General features: G+C 36.5%; 1 non-coding gene across 1 annotated transcript; it reads right to left on the reverse strand.

The window, feature by feature from the left end:
* Positions 1-11673: 11673 nt before the first annotated feature.
* LOC148550416 (small nucleolar RNA R71) lies at positions 11674-11781 on the reverse strand. Its single transcript, XR_015892614.1, has one exon. It is a non-coding gene; the product is annotated as a small nucleolar RNA R71 (small nucleolar RNA).
* Between the last annotated feature and the right edge of the window lie 2812 nt (positions 11782-14593).

A 14593-nucleotide genomic window follows, 5' to 3' on the forward strand; every position in this document is an offset into this window, starting at 1 on the left:
TGCCATATCATATCAAATGCTGTCTTCGTTGACATATATAACCTTTTAAGCCTTGGAGTTATTCGAAAGTAACGGAGAACATTTATAGGAATTTTTTTTATCTTTCCATCTTTCTCCTCAAACTTTCACCTTGAAGCACCACAATGATCACAAGTTTCTTTCTTATCATGATCTTTCCAGAATAGCATACAATCATTAATACAAGCATCTATTTTCTCATAATCCAAGCCAAGATCTCGAATAATCTTCCTAGCTTCATAGTAAGATGCCGGTAGTTGTACCCCTTTTGGAAAGGAACCATTCAATAACTCAAGTAACATAGAAAATGATTTATTACTCCATCCACCAAGACATTTAATATGGAATAATCTCATAAAAAATGAGAGCTTTGAAAATTACGTACATCCTGGATATAGTTCTTTCTCAGAATCATCCAAAAGTTTGTAAAACTTTGCTGCATCTTCATTAGGTTCTTCTACATGCTCTTCATAAGGTTCTCCTATATCCTCTTCTATATGCTCTTCATTAGGTTCTTCAATATCCTCTTCTATATCCCAAACTCCAAAATGATCCCTTAACATATTTTTCATGTCATCTTTATCCATATAATCATCCTCACTATCAAATGAACTTGAATAGGGTGACTCATCTTGTAGCGATTCTCCATGGTGGTAACAAATTGTATAATTTCTCACTATGCCATGACTTAGAAGATCAAAATCTACTTGCTCACGAGATTTTCTAAGGCAATTATTGCATTTAAAACACGAACAATATATCTTATCATCCTTTTTATGACTAAAGGTAAAATCTAAGAACTCCTTGACACCTCTCCTATATTGTAAAAGGGCTCTATTCTTAATTTGCATCTGGTGCACGAAATTGTGATCTCAATAGTGCCAAAAAACTTGGTACGCACGTTCATAATCTCAATTCTTCTTCACAACTTTGCACAACTAACCAGCAAGTGCACTGGGTCGTCCAAGTAATAAACCTTACATGAGTAAGGGTCGATCCCACGGAGATTGTCGTCTTGAAGCAAGCTATGGTCATCTTGTAAATCTCAGTAAGGCAGATTCAAATGGTGATGGGGTTTTAGTAATTAAAATATAAATAACATATAAAATAAGATAGAGATACTTATGTAATTCATTGGTAGGAGTTTTAGATAAGCGTATGGAGATGCTTTGTTCCTTCTGAATCTCTGCTTTTCTACTGCCTTCATCCAATCATTCATATTCCTTTCCATGGAAAGCTATATGTTGGGTATCACCGTCGTCAATGGCTACCTCCCGTCCTCTCAGTGAAAATGGTCCAAATGCGTTGTCATCGCACGGCTAATCATCTGTCGGTTCTCACTCATGTTGAAATAGGATTCGTTGATCATTTTGCGTCTGTCACTATGCCCAGCACTCGCGAGTTTGAAGCTCGTCACAGTCATCCTATCCCAGATCCTACTCGGAATACCACAGACAAGGTTTAGACTTTTCGGATCTCAAGAATTCTGCCAATAATTCTAGCTTATACCACGAAGACTCCGATCCTTCGGAATGGAGGCTAAGAGATATACGCTCAATCTAAGGTAGAATGGAAGTGGTTGTCAGGCACGCGTTCATAGGTTGAGGATAGTGATGAGTGTCACGGATCATCACATTCATCATGTTGAAGTGCAAGCAAATATCTTAGAATAGGAATAAGCTTGAATTGAATAAGAAAACAATAGTACTTTGCATTAATACTCGAGGAACAGCAGAGCTCCACACCTTAATCTATGGTGTGTAGAAACTCCACCGTTGAAAATACATAAGTGATGAAGGTCCAGGCATGGCCGAATGGCCAGCCCCCCATAAAAGTCTAAGATAGCATAAAACTTATCAAAGATCGGTCAAAAGATGTGAAATAAATCACTAAAAGTAGTTTTTATACTAAACTAGTAGCTAGGGTTACAGAAAATAAGTAAATGATGCAGAAATTCACTTCCGGGGCCCACTTGGTGTGTGCTTGGGCTGAGCATTGAAGCTTTCATGTGTAGAGACTTCTTTTGGAGTTAAACGCCAGGTTGTAGCCTGTTTCTATCGTTTAGCTCTGATTTGCAACCTGTTTCTGGCGTTTAACTTCAGAATAAGGCAGGAAGTTGGCGTTTGAACGCCAGTTTGCATCGTCAACACTTGGGAAAAATATAGACTATTATATATTGCTGGAAAGCCCTGGATGTCTGCTTTCCAACGCATTTGAGAGCGCGCCTATTGGGTTTCTGTAACTCCAGAAAATCCATTTCGAGTGCAGGGAGGTCAGAATCCAACAGCATCTGCAGTTCTTCTTCAGCCTCTGAATCAGATTTTTGCTCAAGTCCCTCAATTTCAGCCAGAAAATACTTGAAATCATAGAAAAACACACAAACTCATAGTAAAGTCCAGAAATATGATTTTTATTTAAAAACTAATAAAAATGTACTAAAAACTAACTAAATCATACTAAAAACTACTTAAAAACAATGCCAAAAAGCGTATAAATTATCCGCTCATCACAACACCAAACTTAAATTGTTGCTTGTCCCCAAGCAACTGAAAATCAATTAAGATAAAAAGAAGAGAATATACTATTAAATTCCAAAATATCAATGAAACTTAGCTCCAATCAGATGAGCGGGACTAGTAGCTTTTTGCCTCTGAACAGTTTTGGCATCTCACTTTATCCTTTTAAGTTTAGAATGATTGGCATCTATAGAAACTCAGAATTTAGATAGTGTTATTGATTCTCCTAGTTCAGTATATTGATTCTTGAACACATCTACTTGATGAGTCTTGGCCGTGGCCCTAAGCACTTTGTTTTCCAGTATTACCACCGGATACATAAATGCCACAAACACATAACTGAGTGAACCTTTTCAGATTGTGACTCAGCTTTGCTAGAGTCCCCAGTTATAGGTGTCCAAGGTTCTTAAGCACACTCTTTTGCTTTGGATCATGACTTTAACCGCTCAGTCTCAAGCTTTTCACTTGACACCTTCACGGTACAAGCACATGGTTAGGGACATCTTGGTTTAGTCGCTTAGGCCAGGATTTTATTCCTTTGGGCCCTCTTATCCACTGATGCTCAAAGCCTTGGATCCTTTTTACCCTTGTCTTTTAGTTTAAAGAGTTACTGGCTCTTTGCTCTTGCCTTTTGGTTTAAAGAGCTATTGGCTTTTTCTGCTTGCTTTTTCTTTTTCTTTCTTTTTTTTTCTGCAAGCTTTTGTATTCACTGCTTTTTCTTGCTTCAAGAATCAATTTTATGATTTTTCAGATCATCAATAACATTTCTCCTTTTTTTTATCATTCTTTCAAGAGCCAACAATTTTAACATTCATAAATAACAAATTCAAAAATATGCACTGTTCAAGCATTCATTCAGAAAACAAAAAGTATTGCCACCACATCAAGATAATTAAACTAATCTCAAAGATGAATTTGAAATTCATGTACTTCTTGTTCATTTGTTTTTAGAACATTTTTCATTTAAGAGAGGTGATGGATTCATAGGACATTCATAGCTTTAAGACATAGTTTCTAGACACTAATGATCATGTAGTAAAGACACAAACATAAATAAAGCATAGAGAATGAAAACAGAAAAAATAAATAGACAAGGAGATTAAGGAACAGGTCCACCTTAGTGAGGGTGGCGTCTTCTCCCTCTTGAAGAACCAATGGTGCTCTTGAGCTCCTCTATGTCTCTTCCTTGCCTTTGTTGCTCCTCCCTCATAGCTCTTTGATCTTCTCTAATCTCATGGAGAATGACGGAGTGCTCTTGGTGCTCCACCCTTAGTCGTCCCATGTTGGAACTTAATTCTCCTAGGGAGGTGTTAATTTTCTCCCAATAGTTTTGTGGAGGAAAGTGCATCCCTTGAGGCATCTCATGGATTTTATGATGCTCTTGTTGAGGTCCATGAGTGGGCTCTCTTGTTTGCTCCATCCTTTTCTTAGTGATGGGCTTGTGAGATGAATCTCTCCATCTCCCATGACTTGGAGGTGGAAGCAATTGCCTTCCCTTTCCTCTTTTTAGAGGTTTTTCCGGCCCTAGGTGCCATAAATGGTTATGAAAAAACAAAAAATCAATGATTTTACCACACCAAACATGAAGTGTTTGCTCGTCCCCGAGAAAAGAAGAAAGAATGAAGGAGAAGAAGAAGAAAATGGAGAAGATGGAGGGAGAGGAAAATTCGGCCAATGGGGTATAAGGGGTTTGGGATGTGTGAGATTGAAGGAGTGATGAGGGGTATATATAGGAGTGGGGGGATGTTTAGTTCGTGTATTTGGGGTTTGGGTTTGGGAGGGAAAAAGAGGTTTAAATTTGAAGGTAGGTGGTGTTTTGTGGAAAAGTGAATGAGGTAATTGGTGAAGGGTATTTGGGAAAGAGTGTTATGGAAAGGTGTGAAGAGGAGAGAAGAAGAGGTGGGGTAGGTGGGGATCCTGTGGGGTCCACAGATCCTGAGGGGTCAAGGACTTAGCATCCCTGCTCCATTTAGGCGTGCAAAATGCCCTTAGAGTGTAATTCTGGCGTTAAACGCCAGGTTGCTACTTGTTTCTGGCGTTTAACGCCAGCTTTTCTCCCTTTCTTGGTGTTTAACGCCAACTTGATGCTCTGTTTTGGCATTAAATGCCAGTCTGGTGCCTGTTTCTGGTGTTAAATGCCCAGAATGGTGCCAGACTGGGCGTTTAATGCCCATTCTGCTACTCTTACTGGCGTTTAAACGCCAGTAAGCTCTTCCTCCAGGGTGTGCTATTTTTCATTATGTTTTTCATTCTGTTTTTTATTTTTCAGTTGTTTTTGTGATTTCACATGATCATCAACCTAAAGAAAACATAAAATAGCAATGGAAAATAAATAGAAATAATTAAATAACATTGGGTTACCTCCCAACAAGCGCTTCTTTAATGTCAATAGCTTGACAGTGAGCTCTCATGGATTCTCACAGATAATCAGAGCATGGTTGGGGCCTCTCAACACCAAACTTAGAGTTTGGTTGTGGCCTCCCAACACCAAACTTAGAGTTTGAATGTGGGGGTTTTGTTTGACTCTGTATTGAGAGAAGCTTTTCATGCTTCCTCTCCATGGTTACAGGAGGAGAACCTTGAGTCTTAAATACAAGGTAGTCTTCATTCAACTGAAGGGCCAACTCTTCTCTGTCAACATCAATCACAGCGTTTGCTGTGGCTAGGAAGGGTCTACCAAGGATGATGGATTCATCCTCATCCTTCCTAGTGTCTAGGATTATGAAATCAGTAGGGATGTAAAGGCCTTCAACCTTCACAAGCACATCCTCTACTAGTCCATAAGCCTGTTTCATTGATTTGTCTGCCATCGCTAGTGAGATTCTTGCAGTTTGTACCTCAAAGATTCTCAGTTTCTCCATTACAGAGAGTGGCATGAGGTTTATCCCTGACGCCAGGTCACATAGAGCCTTCTCAAAGGTCATGGTGCCTATGGTACAAGTTATGAAGAATTTTTCGGGATCTGGTTTCTTCTGAGGTAATGTTTGCCTCACTAATGCACTTAGTTCATTGGTGAACAAGGGGGGGTTCATCCTCCCAAGTCTCATTACCAAATAACTTGGCATTCAGCTTCATGATTGCTCCTAGATACTTAGCAACTTTCTCTTCAGTGATGTCTTCATCCTCTTCAGAGGAAGAATATTCATCCGAGCTCATGAATGGCAGAAGTAAGTTTAATGGAATCTCTATGGTCTCTGTATGAGCCTCAGATTCCTTTGGTTCCTTAAAGGGAAACTCCTTTCTATCCAGAGGACGTCCCATGAGGCTTTTCTCATTGGGACTCACGTCCTCCTCACTCTCTCCAGGTTTGGCCATATTGGTCATGGTTATGGCCTTGCACTCTCTCTTGGGGTTTTCTTCTGTATTGCTTGGGAGAGTACTGGGAGGAGTTTCAGTAATCTTCTTACTCAGCTGATCCACCTGTGCCTCCAAATTTCTAATGGAGGACCTTGTTTCATTCATGAAACTTAGTATGGTCTTGGATAGATCAGAGACTATGGCTGCCAAGCCAAAAAGGCTCCATTCAGAATTCTCTGTCTGTTGCTGAGAAGATGATGGAAAAGGCTTGCTATTGCTAAACCTATTTCTTCCACCATTATTATTGAAGCCTTGTTGGGGCTTCTGTTGGTCCTTCCATAAGAAATTTGGATGATTTCTTGATGAGCGGATAATTTATACGCTTTTTGGCATTATTTTTAGTATGTTTTTAGTATGATTTAGTTAGTTTTTTATTATATTTTTATTATTTTCTAATTAAAAATCACATTTCTAGACTTTACTATGAGTTTCTGTGTTTTTTTGTTTATTTCAGATATTTTCTGGCTGAAATTGAGGGACTTGAGCAAAAATCTGATTCAGAGGCTGACAAAGGACTGCTGATGCTGTTGGATTCTGACCTCCCTGCACTCGAAATAGATTTTCTGGAGCTACAGAATACCAAATGGCACGCTCTCAATTGCGTTGGAAAGTACACATCCAGGGCTTTCCAGCAATATATAATAGTCCATACTTTGCCTGTATTTCGACGACACAAATTGGCGTTGAACGCCAGCTCTCTACACAATTCTGGAGTCAAACGCCAGAAACACGTTGCAAAGTGGAGTTAAACACCCAAACTGGCACCAAAGCTAGTGTTTAACTCCAAGAAAAGTCTTTACACGTTTAAAGCTCATGCTCAGCCCAAGCACACACCAAGTGGGCCCCAAAAGTAGATTTCTACATCATTTACTCATTTCTGTAAACCCTAGTAACTAGTTTAGTATACATAGAACTTTTTACTGGTCCTTTTAAAACATCTTACGCATTCTTAGTTTATCTTTGGATCATATTGATTAGGGGTGGGCATGGTTTAGATTTTTAAAAATCCAAACTGGATCCACTTCAGAACCAGTTTTATGGTTCATAAAACCAAACTGGAACTGGATTGAAGAGAGAAACCGGTTTTAAACCGGTTTGAAAGAACAAAAACCGATTTTAAACCGGTTTTAGAATTTAAATCCGGTTTTACTTATAAACCGATTTTAAATCCAGTTTTTTAATATCCAAATCTAAAATCCAGTTTTTTTTTTTGAAAATCCAGTTTTAAAACCTGATTTTTTAACAAAAAATCCAGTTTTAAAACCAGTTTTTGAAAATCCAGTTTTAAAACCAGTTTTTTCAACCAAAAATCCAGTTTTAAAACTAGTTTTAAAAAATCTAATTTCCAAACCAGCTTTTTTAACAAAATATCCACTTTTAAAACTAATTTTTAGAAATTCAATTTTCAAACCATAATATTTTTAAAAGTAAAATTAATAATAAAGTCATTTCAAACCAAAACTTTGCAAAGATGAAGTGGAATCACAAATATAAAGAAACAAAACTTCTATACAAAGCCTAATACAGGGAGGGGCACATATCAAGAAATGAGTACATATAAAGTGGCATTTGCCATTGATACATAACTTCCTTTACGCAAACTATTTATGGCTTCTAGCTGAAACATAAATCGATGTGCTCAAGGAAACAATTGTTGGAAATACATGAGCTCCTATCTAATGATGGATTTCCAAAAGCAATATTGGAAATATCCTCAACAAACATATGAGCTCATATTCAATCTCTTCATGAAATGCCTTCCTCGGAGACAGTCAAGAGCATTAACAACTATAAAAATACATAACTGGATAATTCAATTGACATGAATAAATAAAAAGATTGATTAGACCAACCCACACTTTATCATCATCAGTGAACACTTCCTCCTCAAGAGTTTTGGTTCAGGAAATTAAATTCTACTGAAACAAAATTGATTTAGAAACTCAAATATGTAAAATGAAAAAATGTAAGAGAAACCCACCTTTTCTTCTCCTTTGGAGGCAGAAATCAAAATCCAGGAAACAGGGGAAAGATTGAAACTTCAATCAAAACCAACCAAAATTTGAAACTACCATTGACCAAACCACAAACTAATTTTTGGAGTATTTGAGATTCTCAGTTTCAAAATAAAAACCATATTCCCAATATTGACCTAAACTCTTGGGAGTCTCCACCATTTACATCATTTAGAAGCATCAGTTCATAACACTAACGACCTAAACAAGCATGAAACTGAGAGTAATTTTGGAAGCATAGTTCTTGAACGCAAGCAAATAACCAAATTGAATGACAAATTATTACCTGAGCAGTAAGATTTTGGACAAGCAGACGATGATCAAACGGCAGGTGAACACTAGAGGGAAGAGCCAACACGGTGCTTGCTCTGGTGCCGGCTGCGGCAGAGACCAAGAGGGAAGAGCCGAAGAGAGAAGACCGACAAGGACACGGTTGTGTGTGAAACTGGATTGTGGACTGGATTCACTGATTAGGGTTTTTTTATTTTGGATTTTAATTTGGATATGGATTTGGATCTGGATTTAAACTTGTTTAAATGGTTTGGATTTGAAAACCAAATTATAAAAAGGATCCAATTTGGTTTGGATTTTTTTTTATTAAAAACTGGTTTTTTTTTAAATGGTTTGGATTGGATGTGGTTTAAAATCCAAAATGTGGATTTTTTTGCCCACCCCTAATATTGATCACGTCTAGGGGGCTGGCCTGTCGGCCATGCCTGGACCTTGTTCTTATGTATTTTCAACGGTAGAGTTTCTACACTCCATAGATTAAGGTGTAGAGCTCTGCTGTACCTCGAGTATTAATGCAATTACTACTATTTTCTATTCAGTTCAGCTTATTCCTATTCTAAGATATTCATTCGCACCCAAGAACATGATGAATGTGATGATTATGTGACGCTCATCACCATTCTCACCTATGAACGCGTGCCTGACAACCACTTCCGTTCTACATGCAAACAAGGCTTGAATGAGTATCTTAGCCTCCTGATCGTGAGATCAGAGTCTTCGTGGTATAAGTTAGAACCCATGGATGCCCATTCCCGAGATCCGGAAAGTCTAAACCTTGTCCGTGGTATTCCGAGTAGGATCTGGGAAGGGATGGCTGTGACGAGCTTCAAACTCGCGAGTACTGGGCATAGTGACAGACGCAAAAGGATAGTAAATCCTATTCCAGTATGATCGAGAACCGACAGATGATTAGCCGTGCTGTGACAGAGCATTTGGACCATTTTCACTGAGAGGACGGGATGTAGCCATTGACAACGGTGATGCCCAACATACAACTTGCCATGGAAAGGAGTAAGAAGGATTGGATGAAGACAGTAGGAAAGCAGAGAGACAAAAGGGACAAAGCATCTCCATACGCTTATCTGAAATTCTTACCAATGAATTACATAAGTATCTCTATCTTTATTTTACGTTTTATTTATATTTTAATTAATAAAACTCCATAACCATTTGAATCTGCCTGACTGAGATTTACAAGATGACCATAGCTTGCTTCAAGTCGACAATCTCCATGGGATCGACCCTTACTCACGTAAGGTTTATTACTTGGACGACCCAGTGCACTTGCTGGTTAGTTGTGCGAAATTGTGACAAAGAATTAAGATTATAAACGTGCGTATTGAGTTTTCAGCGCCGTTACCAAAGAAGATGGACCGTCATGATTTCTGCGCACCAAGTTTTTGGCGCCGTTGCCGGGGATTGTTCGAGTTTGGACAACTGACGGTTTATCTTGTTGCTCATATTAGGTAATTTTATTTTATTTTTAAGCTTTTTATTTCTTATTTTCGAAAAACACAAAAAAAATTTTTTTCTTTTTCGTTTTTCACAAAGTAATTTTCGAAAAATAAAAAAAAGTTAATAAAATCATAAAACCAAAAAAAATTTTTTTGATGTTTCTTGTTTGAGTCTAGTGTCAATTTTTAAGTTTGGTGTCAATTGCATGTTTTTATGTTTCTTGCATTTTTCGAAAATTCATGCATTGCACTCTTCATGATCTTCAAGTTGTTCTTGATGAATCTTCTTGTTTGATCTTCATATTTTCTTGTTTTGTGTCTTTTGTTATTTTTCATATGCATTTTTGCATTCATAGTGTCTAAGCATTGAAAAGTTCTAAGTTTGGTGTCTTGCAAGTTTTTCTTTTCTTAAAAATTTTCAAAATAAGTCTTGATGTTCATCTTGATCTTCAAAGTATTCTTGGTGTTCATCTTGACATTCATAGTGTTCTTGCATAATTTTCTTGTTTTGATTCATAATTTTTATGTTTTGCATTGATTTTGTGTTTTTCTCTTTCTTCATTAAAAATTCAAAAATAAAAAAAATATCTTTCCCTTTTTTATCTCATAATTTTCGAAAATTTGACTTGACCTTTTCAAAACTTTTTAAAATTTAATTGTTTCTTATGAGTCAAATCAAATTTTCAATTTGAAAATCTTATCTTTTTCAAATCTTTTTCAAAAATCAAATCTTTTTCAATTTTTCCTTTATGTTTTCGAAAATTTCAAAATAATTTTCAAAATCTTTTTCTTATCTTTTTTTCATAATTTCAAATCTTTACTAACAATTAATGCGATTGATTCAAAAATATTAAGTTTGTTACTTGCCTAGTAAGAAGATTCAATCTTTAAATTTTAAAATCATATCTTTTTGTTTCTTTGTTAGTCAAGTAATCAACTTTAGTTTTCAAAATCAAATCTTTTTAAATTTCTTTTTCAAATCTTTTTCAAAATAAAATTCAATCACATCTTTTTCAAAAATCAATTTCAAATCTTTTCTAACTTCTTATCTTTTCAAAATTTGATTTTTAAATCCTTTTCAATTAATCTTATCTTTTTGTTTAATTCTTATCTTTTCAAAACTATCTAACTAATTCTCTCTTTCTAATTTTCGGAAATCCCTTCCCTCTTTTTCAAAATTCCTTTTTTTAATTAACTAATTATTTTAAATTTTAATTTAATTTAATTTCAATTTTAATTTTCGAATTTTAACTTTAAATTTTATTTTTATTTAAATTTTCGAATTCTTCTCTTCCTAATCTCCTTCTATTTATTTATTCATCTACTAACACTTCTCTTCCACCCAAAATTCGAACCCCTTCTTCTCCTCTGTGTTCGAATTCTTCTCTTCTTCATTCCTTTTCTTCTTTTCTTCTACTCACACAAAGGAATCTCTATACTGTGGTAAAGAGGATCCTTATTATTATTTTCTGTTCCCTTCTTTTTCATATGAGCAGGAGCAAGGACAAGAACATTCTTGTTGAAGTAGATCATGAACCTGAAAGGACTCTGAAGAGGAAACTAAGAGAAGCTAAATTACAACAATCCAGAGACAACCTTACAGAAATTTTCGAAAAGGAAAAGGAGATGGCAGCTGAAAATAATAATAATGCAAGGAAGATGCTTGGTGACTTTACTGCACCAAATTCCAATTTACATGGAAGAAGTATCTCAATCCCTACCATTGGAGCAAACAATTTTGAGCTTGAACCTCAATTAGTTTCTCTGATGCAACAAAACTGCAAGTTTTATGGACTTCCATCTGAAGATCCTTTTCAATTCTTAACTGAATTCTTGCAGATTTGTGATACTGTTAAGACCAATGGGGTTGATCCCGAGGTCTACATGCTCATGCTTTTCCCATTTGCTGCAAGAGACAGAGCTAGAATATGGTTGGACTCTCAACCTAAAGATAGCCTGAACTCTTAGGATAAGCTGGTCACGGCTTTCTTAGCCAAGTTCTTTCCTCCTCAAAAGCTTAGTAAGCTTAGATTGGATGTTCAAACCTTTAGACAAAAAGAAGGTGAATCCCTCTATGAAGCTTGGGAGAGATACAAGGAACTGACCAAAAAGTGTCCTTCTGACATGCTTTCAGAATGGACCATCCTGGACATATTCTATGATGGTCTGTCTGAATTAGTTAAGATGTCATTGGACACTTCTGTAGGTAGATCCATTCACCTAAAGAAAATGCCTGCAGAAGCTCAAGAACTCATAGACATGGTTGCAAATAACCAGTTTATGTACATGATGAGCGGATATTTTATACGCTTTTTGGGGATAATTTCATATAGTTTAGAGTATGTTTTAGTTAGTTTTTAGTCTATTTCTAGTAGTTTTTAGGAAAAATTTATATTTCTGGACTTTACTATGAGTTGTGTGTTTTTCTGTAATTTCAGGTATTTTTCTGGCTGAAATTGAAGGAGCTGAGCAAAAATCTGATTCAGGCTGAAAAAGGACTGCTGATGCTGTTGGATTCTGACCTCCCTGCACTCAAAGTGGATTTTCTGGAGCTACAGAACTTGAAATGGCGCGCTTCCAATTGCGTTGGAAATTAGACATCCAGGGCTTTCCAGCAATGTATAATAGTCCATACTTTGCACAAGAATAGACGACGTAAACTGGCGTTTAACGCCAGTCCTCTGCCCAATTCTGGCATCCAGCGCCAGAAAAGGATCAAAAACTGGAGTTGAACGCCCAAACTGGCACAAAAACTGGCGTTCAACTCCACAAATGGCCTCTGCACGTGAATTGCTTAAAGTCTCAGCCCCAGCACACACCAAGTGGGCCCCAGCACACCAAGTGGGCCCCAGAAGTGGATCTCTGCATCATCCATCATAGTCCACTCATATTTTGTAACCCTAGGCTACTAGTTTAGTATTTAAACAACTCTTAGAGACTTATTTTGTATCTCATGACATTTCAGATCTAAACTTTGTATTCTCTGACGGCATGAGTCTCTAAACCCCATTGTTGGGGGTGAGGAGCTCTGCTGTGTCTCGATGAATTAATGCAAGTATTTCTGTTTTCCATTCAAACACGCTTGTTCCTATCTAAGATGTTCATTCGCGCTTAACTGTGATGAAGGTGATGATCTGTGACATTCATCACCTTCCTCAAACCACGAACGTGTGCCTGACAACCACCTCCGTTCTATATCCGATTGAATGAGTATCTCTTAGATTCCTTAATCAGAATCTCCGTGGTATAAGCTAGAACTGATGGCGGCATTCATGAGAATCCGGAAAGTCTAAACCTTGTCTGTGGTATTCCGAGTAGGATTCAAGGATTGAATGACTGTGACGAGCTTCAAACTCCTGAAGGCTGGGCGTTAGTGACAGATGCAAAAGGATAGTAAATCCTATTCCAACCGGATCGAGAACCAACCGGTGATTAGCCGTGCTGTGACAGAGCACGTGAGCGTAGTTTTCACTGGAAGGATGGAAGGTAGCCATTGACAACGGTGATCCACCAACACACAGCTTGCCGTAGGGGGACGTGCGTGCGTGAACAAAAAGACAGAGGAAAGCAGAGATTCAGAAGACAAAGCATCTCCAAAACTCCAACATATTCTCCATTATTGCACAACAAGTAACTTTTAATTTATGCTCTACTGGTTATTCACAATTCAACTGATAAACATAATTGACTTCCTGACTAAGATTTACAAGATAACCATAGATTGCTTCAAACCAACAATCTCTGTGGGATTCGACCCTTACTCACGTAAGGTATTACTTGGACGACCCAGTGCACTTGCTAGTCATGTGTGCGAAATTGTAAGAGAGTAATAATTTCGTGCACCAAGTTTTTGGCGCCGTTGCCGGGGATTGTTCGTGTTTGAACAACTGACGGATTATTTTGTTGCTTAGATTAGGAAAAAAATCTTTCCTTTTTTTTTTTTAGTTTAGAGTCTTTTATTATTTATCCCTTGTTAAAATACTTTAAACTTATAGCTCAGTTATTTAGAACGTGGTGTTTATGTTCATGATAATTGGCTATCATATTTTTTTTAAAAAAAAAAAAACCTTTTTCAAAAATAATCTTTCTTAAAATTTCATCCTAAGGTCCCATAACTCATTTGGCTAGAGCGTTAATCTGTGTTCTTGGTAATTGGGTTAGAATCTTTTATACTCTTTTCAAAACCTTCTTTTTCAAAAAATATTTTTTCTATTAAATCTTGTGCCAAACTTTAAGTTTGGTGTTTTCTTGTTGATTTCCCTTTGATTTTCGAAAATTTTGGTTTGGTTTTAAAAAAAATTTTAAGTTTGGTGTTCTTCCTTCATGTTCTTGTGTTCTTGTGAGTCTTCAAAGTGTTCTTGAGTTTCCTTGTGTCTTGATCTTAAAATTTTTAGGTTTGGTGTTCCTTGGTGTTTTCCCTCCAAAATTTTCAAAAACAAGGAGCATTAGATCTAAAAATTTTAAATCTTGTACTATCTTATTGTTTTTCTCTCTCCTCACTAGATTCAAAAATATCTTCTCATCTTATCTTTTTCAAAATATCTTTTCTAACTTCCTAACTTCTTATCTTTTCAAAATTTGTTTCAACTAACTAACCAACTTTTTGTTTGTTTCTTAACTTTTTCAAAACTACCTAACTAACTCTCTCTCTCTCTAATTTTCGAAAATATCTTCCCCCTTTTTCAAAAATTTCTTTTTTATTAACTAATTAATTTTTATTTTTACGAAAAAAAATTTATTTCAAAATTCAAATTCTTTTTAGTTATTTTATTTTATTTAAGTATTTACTTCTTATAAAATAAAATAAATAAAAAGATAAATCAGTCCAAGTTATATCCATATATCCATCATGGACATAAGTGGAGATGGACAGTCCAGGAGGACTTTGGGGTCATATTCTAACCCCTCTACTGCTTCGTATGGGAGTAGCATATGCATACCC

The sequence above is a fragment of the Arachis ipaensis genome, chromosome B7 (assembly GCF_059453495.1).
Source record: "Arachis ipaensis isolate K30076 ecotype BB chromosome B7, ASM5945349v1, whole genome shotgun sequence".
NCBI classification, from domain to species: domain Eukaryota; kingdom Viridiplantae; phylum Streptophyta; class Magnoliopsida; order Fabales; family Fabaceae; genus Arachis; species Arachis ipaensis.